Raw genomic sequence first — 21,730 nt, 5'->3', positions numbered from 1 at the left:
TTATAACTGTGGTCGCGTAGCTCCCTCAGCTGGTCATTCATACATCCTACATGTCTAGAGGAATGGACTCCTTTTAAAACATAAATAGAAAACATAAAAAAATATCATTATACTGCTGCTGGGTTGAGGAGGTAATGGTTCATTTGAAGCTGGAAAAGATCAGATTTATACCACTCAAGCCTCGGTTAATAAATTCCAAAAAATATGGCAACTATTCCTCGGCTCCTATATAATAATAACTAACTAATAACTAATAATAATAACTATAATAATGTCTACACTATAATAAATATAACTTGATGCCTGTAACTGATAACCATAACTTCATAGAATTGTTGTAGAATCTTTATTTTACCTATTTATTTTACCATGTGAGTTTTTCTTTTCTTTTTTTAACTAATATTCTTAACAATATGTATTATTATTATTTATTTGTATTTATATTCTTTACAATATGTATTATTATTATTATTATTATTATTATTATTATTATTATTATTTATTATTATTATTATTATTATTATTATTATTATTATTATTATTTATGTTTTGATGTGTTGGCCAGTCTCCTAGGGGGATGGGGTGGGTGGGATACAGATGTTGGCACACTTTAAAGTGTACAATATGTACATGTTTGAAAACCCAATGAGTTTTTTCTTTTCTTTTTTTTATTTGTATTCTTTACAATATGTATTATTATTATTATTATTATTATTATTATTATTTATTTATTTTATTTATTTTTTGATGTGATTTTACAGTAGATGACTAATACTGTTTGACTGTTGTCTTCAGAAACATTTGGAGTAGGACTGTCACAATATCAGATTTTTACTACACAATTATCGAGGCCAAAATAATTCACAATTACAATATTATCGCAATATCTATAGAGCATTTGAAAAAACAAACAAACATAATGCTGTCATTCAGATTCATCTTTAACTTTGTTTATTGTGCCTTTTGTCTCTTTTTTTGGCAAATTAATTACACTCAAAATACCAGTATAGGGAGGTGGACAGAGAGTCTGAAACCATTTAAGAGGCGCTGGATTATTTACATGATAATATCTATAATATCTATAATATCTATCCTAATTCGGAAAATACCTGTGTGAAGATCAGGATGTTGGAGTTATCAGTCAGCAAGGCCGAAACTTGTTTTACATGTCACAACTTTTAATATAACATCATTTTTAAAACTGTAACTGCAATCAGGGATGGCGAATTAATTGTTTTAATAGAAACACGAAAGAGTAGGCTAATAATCTAACAATACCAATGACAGTTTCATTATCAACCTGAATAGATGTACATTTTATTGTACTTTGAGAAATTACATCATCACCTTAAACAGTCATTTGGGCTCTAGGCTGCCACCATGTGGTTTAAATGTGAATATTCAGACTGTAGTCATTCTTAACAACTGAAGGACCATTTACAGGAAAATGTTTTCTCATGCTGTGCCAACCTGAATTGTTTTAGATGCAAAGAAACAGATTAATATTAACCTCTTAAGCCCTATAGGGTGCTGGAAGGTGTGGTTCTCCTAGACAGTATAAAATCAATAAAACACAACTATTTTGTATAACTTTGACTCCAAATGGAGTAGTTTTATTACAATAATGAAATATGATCAAGTAAAGCTTAGATGATAACAAATAAGATCAATAACAATGTAAATAAGATAACAAAAGATAATAAAATAATCCAAAGTCAAGTATGTACATTCAATATAAAAATAGTCAAACATATTATAAAGTAAAAATACAATTTCTCGTGTGTTGATTTTGTAACTAAGATATTGAACTCATTGCCAAACATTGTTTGGATGGATGAATGGATGGATAAGAGAAGGCATTTCAAAACATCCAGATGTTCCTTGTTGGGGAGCTAAACCTGTTTTTGACTTGGAACTGACTTTGGCATTTAGTATATGAACACAAAAACATGGTAAATGTTATTTAATTACCAAAGAGCATGTCCTCAAGTAGCATTTTCAGTTTTTGTTTCTGTAAAAAGTACAACTAAGTGTTTACTGTGTCTGGTTTCTGTCAGTGTGTGTGTTGTTTTTGTATCCTTATGCTGTCCTAATATTTGCTCTATGTACTTCATGCAACAGATATTTCCCCTCAGGGTATTAAAGGGTCATTCATCAAAAGCTCCCTTGTGTATATAAACAGTTAATGAGTCCACACACACACACAGTCAGCCTCCCATTCATCATCAGTGGAGTAAACACCAGAAATTCACTCTCATTATTCGTTTTCCCAGTTCTGGGAGAGAGATATTCATAATATCCTAATTTCACTTTTGGTTTGAGGTCTTGCTCTTCAATAAAGGACACCAAGTCAAAGTAGTCTAATTAATTATGTCATGAACAATAATGTCAAATATGGTCTGACCTAACAATTGAAGGGACTTGTACTTTGCTTGAGTAGGTTATTTCCATTTTATTCAACTTTATACTTCTAGTCCTCTACATCTCAGAGGGAAATATTGTTCTTTTTACTACATTTGTCTGACCGCTTTAGTTACATCTCAGATTATAATATTTCATCCCATTCCTGTCCAGTGGAAATCACGTATCTCCAGATGTGTTGATGTTGGATCAGCTGGAAAATGCATCGTCACAAAGCTGAGAACAGCTGTTTTTCATGAAAAGTTGACTTTTCAGAGAAATGTGTCTCTCATAGGACAGTGAAGCTACAAACATATGATGATCTTATAGACCATGATGCATCGCTGTAGACAGTGGTGGATTTGTGGCTACTCTAGGCTACTCTTGGTATGTGCCCCCCACCCTTACTCATCATGCTCTGTTACCAGAGAAAAGCAATTTAGTGCCGCAGTGATACTGGGTTTGGATCAAATACATTGGCTTCGTATCACAATATATTCCAGAAATCTGAAATGCAAAAAAATTCCCACATTAGGCTAAGTCACCCTACAAGTATAAGCCAAGTATACTTAGACTTTTCTGTATACTTGTCAGTATGAGCCAAGTATACTTAATTATAATTTTGTTAAGTATATCTCTGATAAGTACATAAAAAGTAAACTGAAAGTATACTCTCTTATTTTAAGTTTAAAAGAAATATACTAATAACACACTTGAATAAACTTCTTTTTGGTAAGGGACCACAATTATAAAACAGTTTTAAACTATTTTATATCTATGATGTACCCCTTTGTATTTCCTTTTGCAATGTAATGTTTGTTAAAGGTCCCATATCGTGCTCATTTTCAGGTTCATACTTGTATTTTATATTTCTACTAGAACATGTTTACATGCTGTAATGTTAAAAAAAACTTTATTTTCCTCATACTGTCTGCTTGAATATACCTGTATTTACCCTCTGTCCGTTTTAGCACATTTTGACGGAATTGCAACAGAATTGCGTTGCTAGGCAACAGCTTGGGTCCATGTGTACTTCCTGTCAGCTGATGTTATTCACATACACTGCAACCAGGGAATAAACTGCTACACATTTAGAATGTTTACGTTTAAAATTGTGTCAAGGGTCTAAATATTGTATATTTGTGACATCACAAATGGACAGAAATCCTGACAGCTTGTTTCAAATGCAGAGTTTCTGAATACGGGCTGTGGGTATTTTCCTGTGGATTGAGTGTTTCCATACTTTCACAGTATTTATATAGGACCTGAGCCTGCTTTATAATAAAAAAACATGAAAATCTCACTTTTTATAATATGGGACCTGTAATGCAGTAGCTGACAGGAAGTAATCTTGGACCAAAGCTGTTGCCTTAGTAACAGGATAAAAGATCAGTGATGAATTGTGGGATACACTTGGCTCTGATTAGAAGCAGTATTAGAAGTGTGCATCAAGTGTGGACTGCAGTGTTGTCGGCATATTTCACACACGAATCACAATTGTCTACCACCTGGTGGCCACAAACGAGTAGACTGAACTCCATAAAGGTGTTCAAGATAGTGATGTGTCGTATGTGAACGAGCCAGCTTAAAGAGCCTCTTTTAAGTGAACGATAGGAGCCGGCTCCCGTCTGAGAGACATTTTTTTTTTCTTTAATTAATACAAGGCAGAATGATAGGACGATCTTCTCCGCGCCACGGGCACTTCATGCACTGACTGTGACTGAATGTTGTGTTAGTGATGTCCGTGGGACCAATCAGGTGCTGAAAGACAAGGATCATACCATCAAGGCGCGCTGACGGTCTACAGGTACAGAGCAGGAGGAAGAGGAGGAGAAAAAGAGAGAGGAGTGTGGTGTGAGAAAATGAAGCAGCATGTAAAATTATGGTACTCTGGAAATTATAAGGATTGGTATAATTATATCTAATAATTTAAGTGATATATGTGATCACATACTAATCATGGGTCAAAACAGCGCTAAATTTAGCTGAATTATAAAAGGCAGAAGTGGTAAAACGAAGAGCCGTTTGGGAGCCGAAAGAGCCGGCTCTTCTTGGTGAGCTGAGCCAAATGATCTGGCTCACTAAAAAGAGCCGGAATTCCCATCACTAGTTCAAAACCGCAGGTGTGAGTATTGGGATGGACCCACTGTGTGCGTCATCGTGCGTATAACCGTCAGAAACGTTACGTACATTTTGCGTCAACAGCTATCAGACATGTTAGTAAACTTGTGTTTGCGGCGGTTTGACGGTGTCTGAAGGTTTCAACAGACTTTATAAATATCAGCAGTTTATAATAACAGTTGCTCAATATATATCCGGCTATAAAGTCTGTAACACTATAACCTGAATACTGAGCTAGCTTCATCTGAAGTCTACACATGGAGAGCTGCAATCTACTTTAAGGTAACCTGCTTATATTGTTATTATTACAGTGAAATGTTTACCACACCATATCAGCAATATTGATAATTCATTAATTGTTTCAGTCATTTAACCCTCCTGTTGTCTTCGGGTCAAATTTGACCCATTTTCAAACTTTATTATATCATAAATATGATATTTCTTTCATCTAATTGCCCCAAAATAACATGGATGGGTCCCTACTATGGTCTTTGCAATAAAAAAAGAATTAATGAGCACTACTTTTGTTGCATTATGGGTATTTTATTCAAATTTATAGCACCTGTGGTCCTACCTGGGAGGAAAACAGGTGTCAGTATTTGCTGCCATTCAAAAAATTTAAAAACAATTTTAACACTAAACTTTGACATATACCAGCCTGTGACAATCCATCACATTATGTTACTCAGATAATAACTATAGTCATAATTTCTGCCTTTCTTTACTCAAAAATTAGGTATAATTTCCCAGAAATTAACAAAGTAAATTAAATTATATATTATATATATATATATTATATATATATATTATTAAATTAAATAATTAAAAAAGTGTAAAGCTTGTGGTAATGAGTTGGAATGAAGTTGTCCAAAAAGGTGTAACACAGAATTGGGTGGTAATTTATAGTGTATGCTTTAAAAACAGTCAAACCAGACTGAGGTCAATTTTGACCCGGGAAGATAAAAGTTGCATGGTCGACTGGAAGAAAACAGGAGGGTTAACTTCTAAAGAAAACATGCCAAACATTCACCGTTTACAGCTTTCAAATGGGATGATTTGCTGCTTTTCTCCTTTTTTTCATCACTGCAAACTGAGGTTATTTTGGACTTTTTGTTTAGACAAAACAAGCAGATTCAAGACTTTGGGCTCTGGGAAATAGGCCTAGTGATTAGTGTTTTTTAAATAGTATTTGCTGACTTCAATAGTACAACTAAAAAACAGATAAATCAAAAGGGAAAATTATATTTTATGTAAGTTACAGTATATTTTTCTCAAGGTTGGCAGCTCTTTATTGTAACACAAAGGTGTCAAAGGTGTATTCTCATTGTATTTTTATTATATGCTGGTTTTGTCATTTAAGTGGAAACTGGACTATCATAGCCTCCATTGTCGTCTCTCTTCTGTAATGTTCACTCTTCAGTACAGTGTTACTGACTTATGTTTTTGCTGTGGCTGCTTTGAAACAGGCTATATGTTGGCTTTCTGTTGTGCTGTTGTATGAAACATGTTTTAATGCTATAAACAAACATGCTTCCCTGAGTTTACTGTTTGAGTGCTACAGTCTACATAAGATAAGAACTTCTCATTACTGCTGCTGTGCAGTGATCACTTCAAGGCCATTTACACATTAGGGTGACCAGGTGTCCCACTTTACGAGGGACTGCACAGCATTTTTATCCCTTGTCCCACGAGTATATCTGGTGTGGAGAGTTATTTTACCTCACGCAGGTGCAGAACGTACGTGGTAGTCGACCATTGGCTGTAGTCTTTGTGGTGTATTCAAGTGCAACCTGTCGGCCAAGACAAAGGCGACGTGAGGCGAGGAAACAGTCGGCCTTCATCGCCGCTAGTTCTTTGTTGTTGGGTTGGTGTGTCTGGGCCTTCATGGACACGATGCTTGTCTTTTTGGCACAAATGGTCCCCATCTGTAGATATGCACTTTTTAATGATACAGCACAATATAATTTATAGCATATCATTTTTTGCAGACCCCCCGACAGAGTGACATGGACCCCACTTTGAGAATCACTGGCTTAGAGGAGCTACTGAGCAAGTATTTTTTAGATTTTGCTTGTGCCTCAGCCTCTAGTGTAGAGGAAAAGCGTTGCTGCTTTGGCCGTTGAATCATTTAAGCCTGTTGCACTAGTTTGAACTACCTCCCATTGTGTCCCCCATGTGGAGGGGTTCACTTATCTTAAACATCTTTATCAACTCGGTGCATATAGGTGATATAAGACTGGCAGTGACAAGGATGCAGTGCATAATAGAGATGAATGGGCATCGCAAATTGAGAGAAAAAAGGAACAATTGGCAAAAAATAAACAGAAATGAAAGTATTGGTTATAAGCGTGACTCATCCTACGTCTCTCACAACATTTTCTCTGCTCATTTCAGGAGCCACAACATTATAGACGTCTTTTAAGGAGGTCAATTTGTCTCTAATTCAAACCACACCACACTGCGCTCCCCCCCTCATAGAAACCCTCGGAGTATCTCAAAACATTCATCAGCCCAGACTCCCTGACCTCTCTGCATCACCCCCCCCACCCCGGCCAATCAGAATCAAACCAGACAGCGTCTCTCTGTCTGTAACTTTTGTACATGTACATAAAAGCCTCCTTTCCCTTCAAGAGTGCTTACACCCCCAAAAACCAAACTCTCCTTTAAAAACCAACACTGGCGCATGCACCCCTCCAACCCCCTCTCTATCACAACACTCCACATCCAGGTGATAAATGAGGTCGCCCCAGTGCGTGGTATCAGGTCAAAGGTCGACCTAACAGTTCTTGTGGGGTTTTGGGGGCAGATTGAAGTCACTGGATCTTGGGTTACCAGTCTGGTCAAACTGCTGCTGGGCTTCCTACCGGTCTGATCCAGCAGAGGGAGACAGAGACTCACATAACTGCTCAGAAACTATATGGAAATGGTTCTCACAGATTAGTATGATGGAGCTCTTTGTATTTCTATGAGAAATTTGTTTTAAATTGCAGATTTTGCAAATACCACATTTCATCCATCTCTTAACTTGAAGTAGGTTGATTCAAGAAAAAAACCCCACATAAGAACTTTTAGAGCTTACTTAATGTGCAGTAATAGACAAATTCCAGCCAATAGTAGTAGATTATTGGACAATCCCATATCAGCCTTCCTGTTAGAGCTGAACGGTTTGGTTGATTTGTCAGTTAGTGGATTGACTGGGAATTTTAGGGGTCAAAATGTGTTGTCTAGCCTGTTGTTTATTATTATTTGTTTAAGGCTGCACATGTTGTTTTAGGTTACTATCATTGGCACAGGGGTATTTTCACTTTTTTTTACCTGTTCATTTGGACGTTGGATACAGACAAAGAGGGTGAGCTTGGCTCCGATATTTTCTGTCGACCATCAGTTCCTATTTTAGTCATTCAGTATAGTTATTGCTTGTAAGTATTTTCGTTTATTAGACAGCATGAACGCATCTGGACTTAAGTATGGATTTGTTTGAACGTGTCACAGTTAAGAGCCTTCTTAGCAGCTTTTTTCATTGATTGTCGCTACAAGAATTATATATGGATAAACATTTTTCAAGCGAAAACACCAGACATTCCTGAGTACCAGCCTGTCAGTTATGAGGAGCTTCATAGTCTGAAATCTGTCATTTTTGTTTTTATTGACTGTTGATCGGACAGAGAAGCTATTTGAAGACATCAACTTAGGTTTTTAAGAAATCGTAACGTGCATTTTTCACCATTTTACACATTTTATAGAGTCGACAATCAATTGATTAATAGGAAAATAACCAGCAGATTAACCAATAATGAAAATAATCGTTGCTCCCATGATATGAAACATGCACTAGTACAATTTTTAAGAGGAATGAATGGCAACATGGTGATTTTTTAGGTTGCTCACCTCAGAATATCCTGAAAATTCTTTTTCTGCTTTTGAGCAGTCCCTTCCTGTGTTATTTCACACCTCATCATCTCTAAAGTCTCCATCTGAAGCATGATGCCTACACAAAACTGTTTCTGTGGCTGTAACTGGTCTGTCATCTATTGATTAATCCTTCAAGTCATTTAATAATGATTATTCGGTAATATTAAATGTGAGGATTTGCTGCTTCTTCTTCTTCTTCTTCTTCTTCTGGTCATCTTGGGCTCCAGGAAATTGTTCTGGGCATTTTTTAACTATTTTCTCACATTTTATTGAACAAATATTGAATCAGTAAAGAGAATAAGTGTTAGTTGCCGCCTTAGAGCTCTTTGGCATCATTTCTTAAACTCCTCTTGCTATAACATTAACTAAGAAATTGTTGCTTGAACGTAACCAGTGGGACAACAGGTCAGAAAATGCTCATGTGTGTCATTTTGGAGTGTGTATGTGTGTGTGTGTGCACAAGGTCAGCGTTGGGGGTCATCAGTGTTTAGTCTGCTTTTTTCTCCAGAGTGGCGACTCCAGAGATTTATAGCTATACCTTCTCAACAAGGACCTTCTTGGAAATGTGTAAAAAAAACCTCCATACACATGCATGTACAGTACGCACACCCCCACGTTCAATAATAATCCTTCCTGTGTAATCAAAATACCATAAGAATTTAATTATAGCTATTATGGTGAAATACTATTTGGAAAAGAGCTTGTTTGAACTTGAGATAGATTTCAAACCCAAAAGCATTCATTGATGTTATCATATGACAATAATTCTGACAAAAGAGGAAACTTTAATAACATTAAATCTAACACTAGTACCTACAGCCTCACTTACATATCCAACTGGTGTCCAGCTTGGCCCCCAAAAGCTTTGCACTACTATCAAAATACACACTCCCTCTCCCACACAGCTTGGCCTCCGTGGCTCCAGCAGGCGTAGTAATGGTTCTGGGAGCCAGACTCTCCTGTCTCCGTCGCCAGGCCCCGGCTCCAGCCCCGGCTCCAGCCGCTGCGTGTGCGACAGCAATTTCCTAAAGAATCCACAGCAAGCGCAACACTTCTCCTTTTATTTTTACAAAAACACCCCCCCACCTCCACACACACACACACACACACACACACACACACACACACACATCCACTTCTGAGAAACACAGAACAGTCACTTGCAATTACAACTCATCCTAGAGTATGATATACAGTCCTGTCAAATATAGCCAGCAGGCCCACAAGGGAAGCAGAGGGTCATTTTTTTCCCGTTTGACCGTACTCAGTCTGTCTATTTCTGCCTTGTTCATAGACATCATACATATATATATACTCTGGGATAGATACAAAGATAAATAAACCAGTACTCATTTTGTTAATGAAATACAAGAGCACAATTATTTTATTTTACCTGAAATGTGGATTTTATGTTAAACTCTCATTTTATGCTGTTAACCATGTTTGGCTAAATTTCTGCCTTGGCCCAGTTCACTACTTGCTATGTAAATGTTATTGCAAATTTAAATGTGCTGATTCCAGGCGGCAACCTTCAGTTCTGAAAAGTGAAGCCAATGCTGAAGTGCCTTAAACCTGCATTGTTTCTAACAGCCAGCAGGGGGCGACTCCACTGGTTGCTAAAAGAAGTCTGGTTGTATAGAAGTCTATGAGAAAATGAGTCTACTTCTCACTTGATTTATTACCTCAGTAAACATTGTAAACATGAGTTTATGGTCTCAATCGCTAGTTTCAAGTCTTCTTCAATACAGCATGATGTTCATTTAGTAAATGATGGTCCCATTTAGAGTCAGATAGACCATAAAGCAGGGGATGCTTTAGGGCGGAACTACCTTGTGATTGACAGGTCGCTACCACGGAGTTGTCCGGTCTGGGAGTTGTCCGTGTTTTCGTCTTACACCTTTAACCCTTTCACAGTGTGTTTTCAGTTCATGAAAGTTAATTGTAACATTTTGGTCGCCTAGATACGTCTTATTCGTCCGGTTGTACTTAGCTTCCCCCTGGTTCCAAAAAAACAAGATGGCGATGGCCAAAATGTCGAACTTGAGGCTTCAAAACGGCAGTCCACAAACCAATGGGTGACGTCATGGTGACCACGTCCACTTCTTCTATACAGTCTATGGTTGATTCCGGTTCAATTAATGTGTGATTCCCTTCTCAGATTGTTTTATTTGGATGATTTTAAAGGCTGAAGAGGTAAAATTATCCACTAATTGACAAGAAAAAAGCATATTGCGACCCCTTAGGGCGGTCCTGACCCCTAAGTTAGGAACCACTGCCCTAAACGAAGCACTTTTGGAGTTCTCTTGGTTAATTCATTTTCTTTCCCACATCTGTTAATAGACTAAATAGGTTGAAATATGTCTGTAGTCATATTCTAATTGGCATCACAACAAAAACAAACACACCAGGTGTCTGATATTTAAAAGATATATTTAAATGATATTCATGATGCGTGTTGCTGTACTGTCAATTTTAAGGGACCAAGTGGTATTAAAAGTAATTTTCAAAAATGTAATACAATTGCTGATTGCTTATCTGCACTGATGGAAAGCTCACATCACATGTCGACTATCATGTTACACACATCAGAAGACCCAAACATTTGCAATTATTCATGACAGATCTGACATAAACAGCTTATCATCTCTGTCTAAAGCCTGCTGTAAACAAATCCACTGGTGATCAACCAACCTGACTTAATCTCCCACTTAGATTTCCAAACAAACCCACACACACACACACACACACACACACACACACACACGCACGCACACACACGCTTCACAGATCTTAAGTCTTGAGTCCGTCAGCAGAGAACAAGCAGAAGTTTATGAGATTAGACGTTTGGCATCAACTATCAAAGCGAGCAACAGCAGAAACAGTGTTCCTTAAAAAAGGGATCTGTGTGTTTCCGTGCATGTGTGTGTGTGTGTGTGTGTGTGTGGGACCCCATCTAAACAAGCCCCAACAGCCCCTTTGTTGGCGAGTTGCTCCAGGAGAGCGTGTTGATGGAACCGCATCGATGTTCGGATTAGGGCACGCCTCCGTGATCAAGTGCTCAAACACTAGATAAGAGCGACAGAAACACCCTTTAATCCTGGCTAACCCTTTTCTAAATAGGACGGGATCCTACCGGGCTCACTGGAGGGGAGGAGGGCTTCAAAGACCAGCTCAAAGTTCAGGATACTGTGATTCATTTGATTATAAATAGCAGAGAGGAGGTTGTTGGGGCTGCACGATTATGCCAAAAATCATAATCACAATTATTTTGGACAGCACTGAGATCAAGATTATTCATAGATTTTAGGAACAAAATAGTTTTTATTGCTATTTCACATTTAAATAAACAGTGTGCTGCTTTCACTTCCATGTTGTGCTGCACTCCAACTGTTAAAAACTCTAAATGTTATCCTTATACTTTATTGTTGTCATCTATAATGGTTATTTGCATAAAAATTCAAATGATTACGAAATAAATTATTGTATTTTTATTTAAATATTTGCTCCGATTTAAGAAAAGTAGTTTTAATTAAATATCATAAGTTGCTTAGAGCCAGTGTTAGGAAGTTAATCAGGTATGTTAAAATGCAAATATTCAAAAGACTCAATTGCTGCTCTCATTAAAGAAATAGACATTTTGTTATATTAATCTTTTTGCTGAGTGTTAGATCAGTGGATTGACACAATTCTCATGTCTGGGCGGAAACAGCCAGTTTGGCTCTGTCCAAAGGTAACAAAATCCACTTACCAGCACCTCCTAAAGTATAACTATTACTTGGCTTGTCAGCTTTCGAGGTATATAAGTGGATTCTGCTACCTTTGGACGGAGCCGGGCTAGCTGTTTCCCTCGATCCCTGCCTTTGTGCCAAGCTAACAGGATGCTGACTTCAACTACATATTTACAGTACAGACATAAGAGTGGTATCTTAACTCTCGGCATGAAAGCAAAAAGTGTATATCCCAAAAGGTGGAATTATTCCTTCAATGGTTTAATCAGCTTTTTGTGATCATCACTGGTCAAAAAAGACAATCGGAGTTTAAAATCTTAGCTGCCGTGTCGTCGTTCACCAGAAAAGATCATAAGCTGTTGAATGGTTTTGACTCAAAGCCTCTGCTAGATGTTTTGACATCTACCGTCTTTCAGGTGACATTTGACATCAAGGTCAAGAATCAATATTGAAGCTTTACTTCAGTAAAATTAGGAAAGGATTGTGATCTTATAGTGATTGTGTTTAAAGCAAACTGATGTTGAACGTTGAGCCCCGGCCTCCTTGTCCGCCCATCTACAATTCTGACCTCCGCATCCTTTGTCTGAATGTCACACAATCTAAACATAGCAAATGTTAATGTAATTAAACAAACAACCAATGTTGTTTTCCTGTATTTAGACTTTAAGATGTATTCTGTCCAAGCTTGGCAATTTCACACCAGGATACATCAGCTAAAGGCAGCTCCAAGAAGTTTTTTTCTGGTGTTGCTCTTCAGGTGTTATGACTTGCAATCATTTATCACAAATCTCTTGGACCAATACCATCCAACACTTTTAAAACCACTACTTCTTCTTTTCAGTAAAGGTGAGAAATGACAGTAGGGAGACACACACTCCATTAAAGGTATTGGTGTGTGTGTGTGTGTGTGTGTCAGGTATTTTTTTCTCCTTTACTGGATAAAAGAAATGTCAAAAAAGAAAACCTCCACCCATTCCCAAGTTTAGGTCCCTCTTTCTCTCTCTCCATTTTCATTTTCACCCCTAGTTTCGCACGATTGTGCCACGAAACTGCTGAAATTGGATGTTAAAATACCTTTGCTTTAGCAACCTGTCAGCTTCAGGCTGACGTGTGAAAAGGTAATACAAGCTAGGCTTTACTCTCACTCCCAGCCGTCCTTATACTACCTCAGTAACTGCACCAAATTCACACCATCCTCCAAACCGTCCTAAACCAATGAAGACCACAGCCCAAGTGTTTTAACACCTCATTAGAGGGAAAAAACATCCTGCTAGTAGTTTTATTGATAACACTTGAGTAAGGTGATTTGCCTTGTTTGTCTGGTTGCCAGAATGACAGAATATCCAAAGAACAGGATGAAATGTGATAAATTTATTTCCCAATGGTTTCACGTCTGCTGAAGGGAATCTACAGGGATGGACCGTAACAACAGTAACACCTTACAATGTTATTCAGTACAATAACCCTGCATGAAATGTTTATAATCTTGACTAATTGATTACTCAGCAACTATTTGGATAATAGATTCAAAAAGGAATTTTTTGATTACGATTTTGAAATCGATTCTTTAATGCCAGAATTGATATATTTGCATCATTTGAGTCTATGCCGAGGTAAAGGAAGTTACCGCTTTTATTGTTGTAGTCTGAGTAACGTGGCGTCATATCTGTTCCGTACCCGTCAACCAAAACAAACCGCAGCTGGCCGCAGTGAGCTGAAACGACAGAGCAGAAAACGTTGGAGGGTCCACGTGGATACTACCTGCACCCTCACATGTTAAATCCAAAGTGGTAAACACTACACATACAGTAAAGTATGGAAACACTTTGGGTTTCACACATTGCAGGAAAAGCAGAGCTAGACATGATGGCTAAAGCTGCATGCTAACTCTGTCACGGACAGGAAACGTTATCGTATTGCGGTAACGTGCGGTCAAGCCGGCCGTCACTCTCATCTCTGTGGTCAAATCGGCCGACGCTACAACTGTAGAGCACCCATATACTGACATTTATGATAAATGCATTCAAACGGCCCCGATGGAGCTGACCATGGATGTATAAAGAGAACGGAGCTGACGGGAGAGCTAGAGACGGACTTGGCGAAGTTACTATGTCCGGATTTCAAAATAAGGTGTTAACAAAGGGAACTGTATATACAACATACTTATATGGAAATAAGATTGATTGGATTATATTCACTAGAAGTATAAAACATTACATGTCTCTTATAAATTAGAAAGAAAATACCACTAATTTGTGAAGGAAATGTCTTTATTCTTAGATTTTTGGGTTGCTGGGAATTTTTTTTTTATAAATAATGCCTGACAATGACTGATATATTTGACTTCAGGACATCTCTGATGACATACATTTTGAAAATCAAACATTTTTACGGTATTAATTTAAAGATTTTCCAAAGTAAAAGTCCCTATAAATGTATGATTCAACTTTTCCCCATAGTCTAGTGTTAAAAAAATTAACCGCAATAAATTGTAATATCGACTCGCAATACTTGTAGAATCGCAATACTTAAAAATCGCAATACATATCGAATCAGCACCCAAGTATCGTGATAGTATTAAATTGGGAGATGTATCGTCCCAGCCCTACTCATCAATTTGTTGTATGAATCCTCACCAACCCGTTATGAGTCTGTGGTTTTCCTTACAGATGTCACCGTGTGTTTTGAGTGTGAACAGTTTACCAATTTTAGGGCTGCATTAACAACGAATCGACATAAACCCATAGTGAACATCTTAGGTTTGTGAAAGTCCACTATAAACAACACTAAGGAAGCATTAGTTGTTTGTCCTTTCTAAATCCATTGACTTGAAACACTCAATTAGGATGACACGGGTTGTTGACAAGAAAAACGGCAAGTCATTACACCTCAAACATGACAACCCCTGAGCGCCCTTACAAACAAGGATTGTTAATTCCTGTGTCTAGATTAAAAACACCTGTTGGTAAACAAGACAATTATTCTGTTCAGTCCAATGGGGAGCGCTGCGTTAATCATACATGCATCCTCCCCTGTTAAAAGGCAACCTGATATTCCCCCACTGAATTCTCACTGATTAACTCGATACTCCTGACTGTTTAAAATTCATCCCACCAATACGCAAGAAACTGATCTCCTGTGTGAGTGTGCGTGTATATGTGTATATGTGTGTGTATGCAATTGTGTTCTTTCCCCAAGATCCTGGAAAGTGTATGCATAAAATATCCCAGTCCCTGGCGTCAGCACAATTAGCTGTTAAATAAAACACCTACTCCTCGACGCTTTTGCAACATTTTAATTAGACAAACCAGCTGAAGTGAGGGCCCGTTTTAGTAAAATAAACAGCCCTGTTTGCCAAGAAAAAAGCTCCCTGGAGGGAAAGGCACTAAGTGAGGTTGCTTGGGGCAGGAAATGGAGAGATAGCAGCAGTTTACCCGAGGAGCTAAACGATGTTTGTTTCTTAGGGAATGAGAAAATGTCTGAACACTTTCTTAAGCCACCGGTGTTTCTAAGTATCTTTTCCATCTTTGTGCCGTCGTGGGTCAGTAGCTTCTTTATGCATCTGCCTCAATGTTACGTCAGAAATAGTGTCAGTCTGAGTCATGGCTGTTTAGGTCCTTGTGTACTTTTGGATGCTTAAATTCAGCCGATTAGACTGTTGTCAGGCTATTAAATAGGTGTTATCAGTCGCTATAAGCCCCATAGATGTGGGTCAGTAGTATGTGGATTCCAAGCAAAAATATTATTCAAAATCACTGAGAATTAATTGATTATTATTCGAATAATAGCTGCATACCCCTAAACCTAAAGAAGTAGTTTTGTTGCTTAAACTTAAAGAAGTTTTAGTTTTGTTGCCTAAACCTAAAGATCCTTTTTGTTTGTGTTCAAAAAGTGACATTTCATTCAGTTTTACAACGTGTTAGAATGTGTTGCTGTTAAGTTTCTTTCACTTTTACAACATAGCAGGCGTAGTAGGCCCCTAATGACCCACATCTATGGTGCTTATAACGACTGTTAACGCCTATTTAATGGCCTGGTAACAGTCTAATCGGATTACAGTGCAAAGTCTCTCTGTGTTAACAAATATCTAACAGCTATATGAGAAAGCTGAAAAGTGTTGTGTGTAATAATGAAATAGAAATTGTAATAGACTTGAGGGGTCTGAAAGTGAAATGCTTTTTTCTTTAATCCAAGAAAAATTGCTTTTAATTTATAATGTATTGTCTCTACTGTAGAGGCTACTAAGGAGGCAAATTATTCAGTTTTCTTTGAGATAATTGAAAAGTAAAATTAAAAGTTGGCCTATTTAACAAAAAATGCTGTTGCAGTTTACTTATTATTTTGTTATTTTCATTCTTTTAAAGTCACCAGAATGCAGGACACAAAGTCTCTGAAACTCTAATTTTTCTGCGGAGGACTCCAGACCCCCCTGCTTTGATTTTAAAATCCTCCCTATTTTTAGTTCTCAAGGTTGTTAAGTATGGCCATGTGCCTGTTCGAGGTGTTTCCTGTCACAAAATCAGCCCTTTCACCTGTGTCTTTCCTCTTTTGTATCACGCTACATATTATAGACGTAACTGAGGCAAAAGACAAAATCCTGGCACTAAATCCTTAGAAATGCTGGAGCTTCTAACCATTTCTTTTTCTTCTCCTGTTACATCTAAAACATCTTTGGTTTGAAATTTGTGTCCTGGTAGAGAGAAGTAGTGGAGGTTGAATGGGGACGTTTGTGTTCTCACAGATAAGAGATCAAGATGTACTTTCACACATCAGGGAGTGGCTCTGCGTTGTGCTTTATTGTCGTGGCGCTTCCTAATGAGATTTCTCCTGCACTTACTCCTCGTTCCTCCTCTTCCTTCCTGCCTCTTCATCTCGTTGTCCAGCTGTGGCAGAGAGGAAATAAAATCCCCCTGATGTCTCTCTTTGTCTTGTATTATAGCCAGTTAATTATACCATTCATACCTCTCGTGTTTCATGCTTTATCCAACTCTTGCACTTCCATTTAAAGCATGCCCTATCACCGTTCTCCATCTCTTGTCAGCTATTCCCACTCCTTTGCTCCATAGAGAGCGTCGTTCTCAACATTTTCTTTTTCCAAATGACTCTCAGTCTCGCTCTTTCATTCCCTTTTCTCTCTTCTTCCAGACTTCCTTGAAGTGACAACTGGCATACTGTCATATATGTAATCACGCTGTCGGGGCCATTTTCAAACATTGTCAATCGTTTTGTTCCGTAGAGGCTCCAAGGCGGGAAATATGTCAGAGCTCCACGAGTCAAACAAGAGTTATGTCAACACATATATAAGAAAATAACTTACAGTATCATGGGTGAGGTGTGTGTGCAAGTGGGTGCAGAAATATAGTTTATTCGTTGAAATAAAAGTTTCCTGATGCATCAGGTATATCACCAATTCTGTGTTCCTTCTGACATCAACAAAGTGTGTTTGTATGAGTGTTTGCACTTGTTTGTTTACATGCAAACAAAACTGAACAGGAAACAGGTAATTCTTCCATTTACACCTGTAACCTGAACTGATAAATGCTGGGAGTTACACATCCAGTTCAAATATGTTGGACAAACTCTATGACTTGCACATATTGTGGATAGGAACGGTAATTCTGCAACAATTAATCGATTATTTGTAAACCATAAATTAATGAGTAATTTTTTTAAGAAAAAAATAAAGTAAATTCTCTAATTCCAGTTTCTTAAATGTGAATATTTTCTGGTTTCTTTACTCCTCTATGACGGTAAACTGAATATCTTTGAGTTGTGGACAAAACAAGACATTTGAGGACGTCATCTCGGGCTTTGGGAAACACTTATCAACGTTTATCACCATTTTATAAACCAAACACCTAATCTATTAATCAAGAAAATACAGATTAATTGAGAACTAAAATAATCATTAGTTGCAGCCCTAAACTTTGCATTTTAACTTCATGATGAACACTAGGCAACACCCAGCTGGTACTGAAGACGCTGAACCTCTCTCCTCTGATCACACAACTTGTAACATTACACAGGGCACGCTCTTAACTTATGAATGATGCATACAGTATGATGCTGATTGTCTTTCACTCTCTATTGCGGAGAATTGTGTTCCCAGTATGTCCACTGGGGGGCAGTATAACCCCAGTAGTAAGCCACTGGTGAGCCAACAACAACTCCCCCTGGATGTCCTCAAGTTTAGTGTTAACCTCACTGAGGGACAAAGTGGAGGGGAAAGTCACTTAGACCAAGTGTGTCAACTTTTTTATGTGTAAAAAAAATAATGATTCCTAACATATTCAAAGCAATAGGTCAATAATTGAGTAAAGTATCAGACCTGTAAGTTATATTAATTCTGCAAAATAAGACAAATGATTATAGTTCTGTGGAGTTGACACAATATGGTCTATGTTGTAGATTAATAAAGTTTTTTATTTCAGAATATGTTTTTATAGATGTTATTAGTGGGTCGACAGTGGAGGTAGACAGGAAAGACGAGAGAGCCAGTGATACTGGTTATAACTTATATTAACTTCTAACTCAGAGAAACTAGAAGATTAGAATTGGTTAGTGGCCAAGATGCAAAAGTATTGCACTACAAAATTTTTAAAATTTTTACTAGGGCTGTCCAACTTAACATGATTATCACGCTTTAATGCCACTAATAGTTTTAATGCATTAATGCAATCGATCTTTGGGAGGTTGTAGTGGGCTCAGTTTTAATGAAAACTTTAAGGAATCCTTTGCTACCATGTCATACTAGCTTGTGCGCAAAATTTTTTTGCGAGGAAAAACTGTCATGGCCATTTTCAAAAAGGGTTCCTTGACCTCTGACCTCCAGATATGTGAATGAAAATGGGTTCTTTGGGTACCCACGAGTCTCCCCTTTACAGACTTTGTGATAATCACATGCAGTTTTGGGGCAACTCATAGTCAAGTCAGCACACTGACACACTGACAGCTGTTGTTGTCTGTCGGGCTGCAGTTTGTTATGATTTGAGCATATTTTTTATGCTAAATGCAGAACCTGTGAGGGTTTCTGGACAATATTTGTCATTGTTTTGTGTTGTTAACTGATTTTCAATAATAAATATATACATATATTTGCATGAAGCAGCATATTTGCCAACTCCCATGTTGATAAGAGTATTAAATACTTCCTTCAAGGTACATTTTGACTATGGACAATCATGCAATTCAATATTTTAATCGATTGACAGCCCTAATTTTAACTATTAGTTGTAAAAAATGATGTGGTTGTTTTGTTGATTTTTGTATCTTTTGAGGAATATTTTGAGCTCCTGTAGCCTGTAAAAGACTTTTCCTTCTTTCTGTATTTTCATTGCTTACTTCCTCCCTCTCCACTTCTACTTTCTCAGTTCTCGCTGCTCAGCGAGTGCGTCTCGTATCTCTGCTGCAGCTATTTACAGCCACATAATACTAGCTAGATAAACTCTTTTGATGTACCGCAATCTCAGATCTCTTCTCTCCGTCTTTGATGGGAATGGGTTTAGACATGGCAATCAAGACGTATTCACGTGAAGGGCAGTGATTGATTCTTAGATTATCTTTCAATGCAAAGTTTAGATTTTTCTTTTAAAAGGGGTTTATTTTGAACATGGACACGAACAATCAGCTGTGTTTTCAGCCAAAAATAGTTTCTGTGATGGGAATTAGCTGCACAGTCAAAGTAAAGAGAGTTTAGTTTTGGATTTCAGGGCTGCCCAAAGGAGGTTTGTGGCCTTCTGAGAAATTATTTTTGGCCCTCTTAGGGGCTCTTAAGTGTAATAAGATATTCTATTTTGTTGGTTTTTATTCAGCTTAATCATTTTTGAGTGATTTAGGGATTTTGAGAGTACTTGCGGAATCACTAGGCAGCTTTAAGATATGTTTTGACACTGTAAAATTGACACAAAGATGGAAAATTGGTTCACGACCTAACCAAGAACAATACTTTCTTGCAGGAATTTCTCACTGTGGCAGCGATGCAGAGACAATTGACAACAGAACTGCATGTAGAGGCCAAGAGGTAAGACACATAACAGACAATAGGCATATCAAGCTGCAAGTGTAGGTTCAGCATCCGGTGACAGATATTGTTTTTCAATACCGTGTTCCTGAGAGAGAGAGAGAGAGAGATAGGGGTGTGTGATAGTTCGTCAGTCCAAACAGAGTCATAAAGCGCTGCATGGTTAAGCCTGATGAATTAATAACAGGGAGGCAGATGGGTCCCAGGGGCACTGTGGGAGCAGAGCAGCATGGAGAGCAGAGAGAACACACGTTGATATCACACACACACACACTCTGCCATATCTGTATGCATCCATATAAACAGTCAGATACTCATTTGCATCCATATAAAGTGTAGGACAGAGAGAGACACATATGCATGTACTGAATACAGACAGATCAACTCAAGGTTAAAGTGAATCAAACATTTCAATTCATGACTCTCTTTTGTAAATTTAACCCTCTACTTTGTTTACTTGACACATGATTACAACGACAGCTATTCTTATATTGATGAAAGTGTTGATCACTGCATGTTGAACGTTATCTGCTGATGCTTTGGCAGAACTAATGAAGGCCAGCGGAGGTCAAAACATTGATGAATAAACCCATCAAAGAGCATCGACGCAGCGTGTGCGGGCGTATTTTTCAAATTAATTGTTTTATCTTTAGCATCAAGCTCAGCATTTCAGTTTTGTAAATGCGAGCACTTGTTCGCTTCTTTACTGTACCTGCAAGCCCCGAGAATGAGTGAGTGTAGCCGGTACTCTAATGATCAGCATCTGAATCACTTTAATTGCCAAGTTCAATTAAAGCTGCTTGGGGTTACAATTTATTGTTATTAAGATGCACCAGTCTTATCAGGCTGAATCATAAAGTGAGGCTCTTATTTTCTCATTATCTCCTCCTTTCCTTCATGACCTGGAAACGGTTGGTTTCCATCTTGCTGTAAGAACAAGAAACTGTGGCTTTACTTGCCACACTCCCAGACGCATACGGCAATATTTTAAGGTGACATCAGTTACAACAAAGACACGGTGGCTGTGATTAATTGAAAGTTATAAATCAGAACTCAAGAACAAGCCTAGAGGAATCGTATAAACAGCAGCATATAAGAGTTAGAGAGGCTTTAAATCATCTTTCTCTTTGTCTTTTTAACATTTCTGCAGTTAATTTATTATGTAATAGAATTTGTTTTTAATAACATCAGGCATCACTTGCTGCCATTTCAGCCCCGTCTCCTAGAAATTAAGTTCCCATACAACGAAACTGCATTGTGAATTTCGTTTTGAGGGAAACTTTGTTTTTGACGTATCACAAATACGTTTCTATTCATAGTCCGCGGAAATTCACATACGGAGGAGGTCGAGGTGGTGGATGGGTCAAACAAACACAGGGCTTTCACCCAGGACGCCACTGGTTGTGTCCCCTGTGAAACTAAACGTTTTTAATTTATGTCCGTAACTTAATAACGTAACGTCCAAACCATGATGTTTTTTTCTTAAACCTAACCAAATAGTTTTGTTGCGTTTTTGTTTTGTTTCAGTTTACAACATCAACCACGTGTT

At 37.8% G+C, this 21,730-nt stretch overlaps 1 protein-coding gene across 3 annotated transcripts in view; it reads left to right on the top strand.

Annotated features, from left to right (window-relative positions):
• The first annotated feature begins 4,627 nt into the window (after positions 1 to 4,627).
• Positions 4,628 to 21,730, top strand: part of LOC119495195 (homeobox protein Meis1) — a 234,174-nt gene continuing 217,071 nt past the window's right edge. For all 3 annotated transcript variants that reach the window (XM_037781445.1, XM_037781444.1, XM_037781443.1), the window contains exons 1-2: positions 4,628 to 4,803; positions 20,117 to 20,181. The gene's annotated coding sequence lies outside the window, so the exon portion shown is untranslated. The remainder of the gene's footprint in view (positions 4,804 to 20,116; positions 20,182 to 21,730) is intronic.

The sequence above is a fragment of the Sebastes umbrosus genome, chromosome 10, assembly GCF_015220745.1.
Source record: "Sebastes umbrosus isolate fSebUmb1 chromosome 10, fSebUmb1.pri, whole genome shotgun sequence".
NCBI lineage: Eukaryota > Metazoa > Chordata > Actinopteri > Perciformes > Sebastidae > Sebastes > Sebastes umbrosus.
This window is presented reverse-complemented; position numbering and strand designations above follow the sequence as displayed.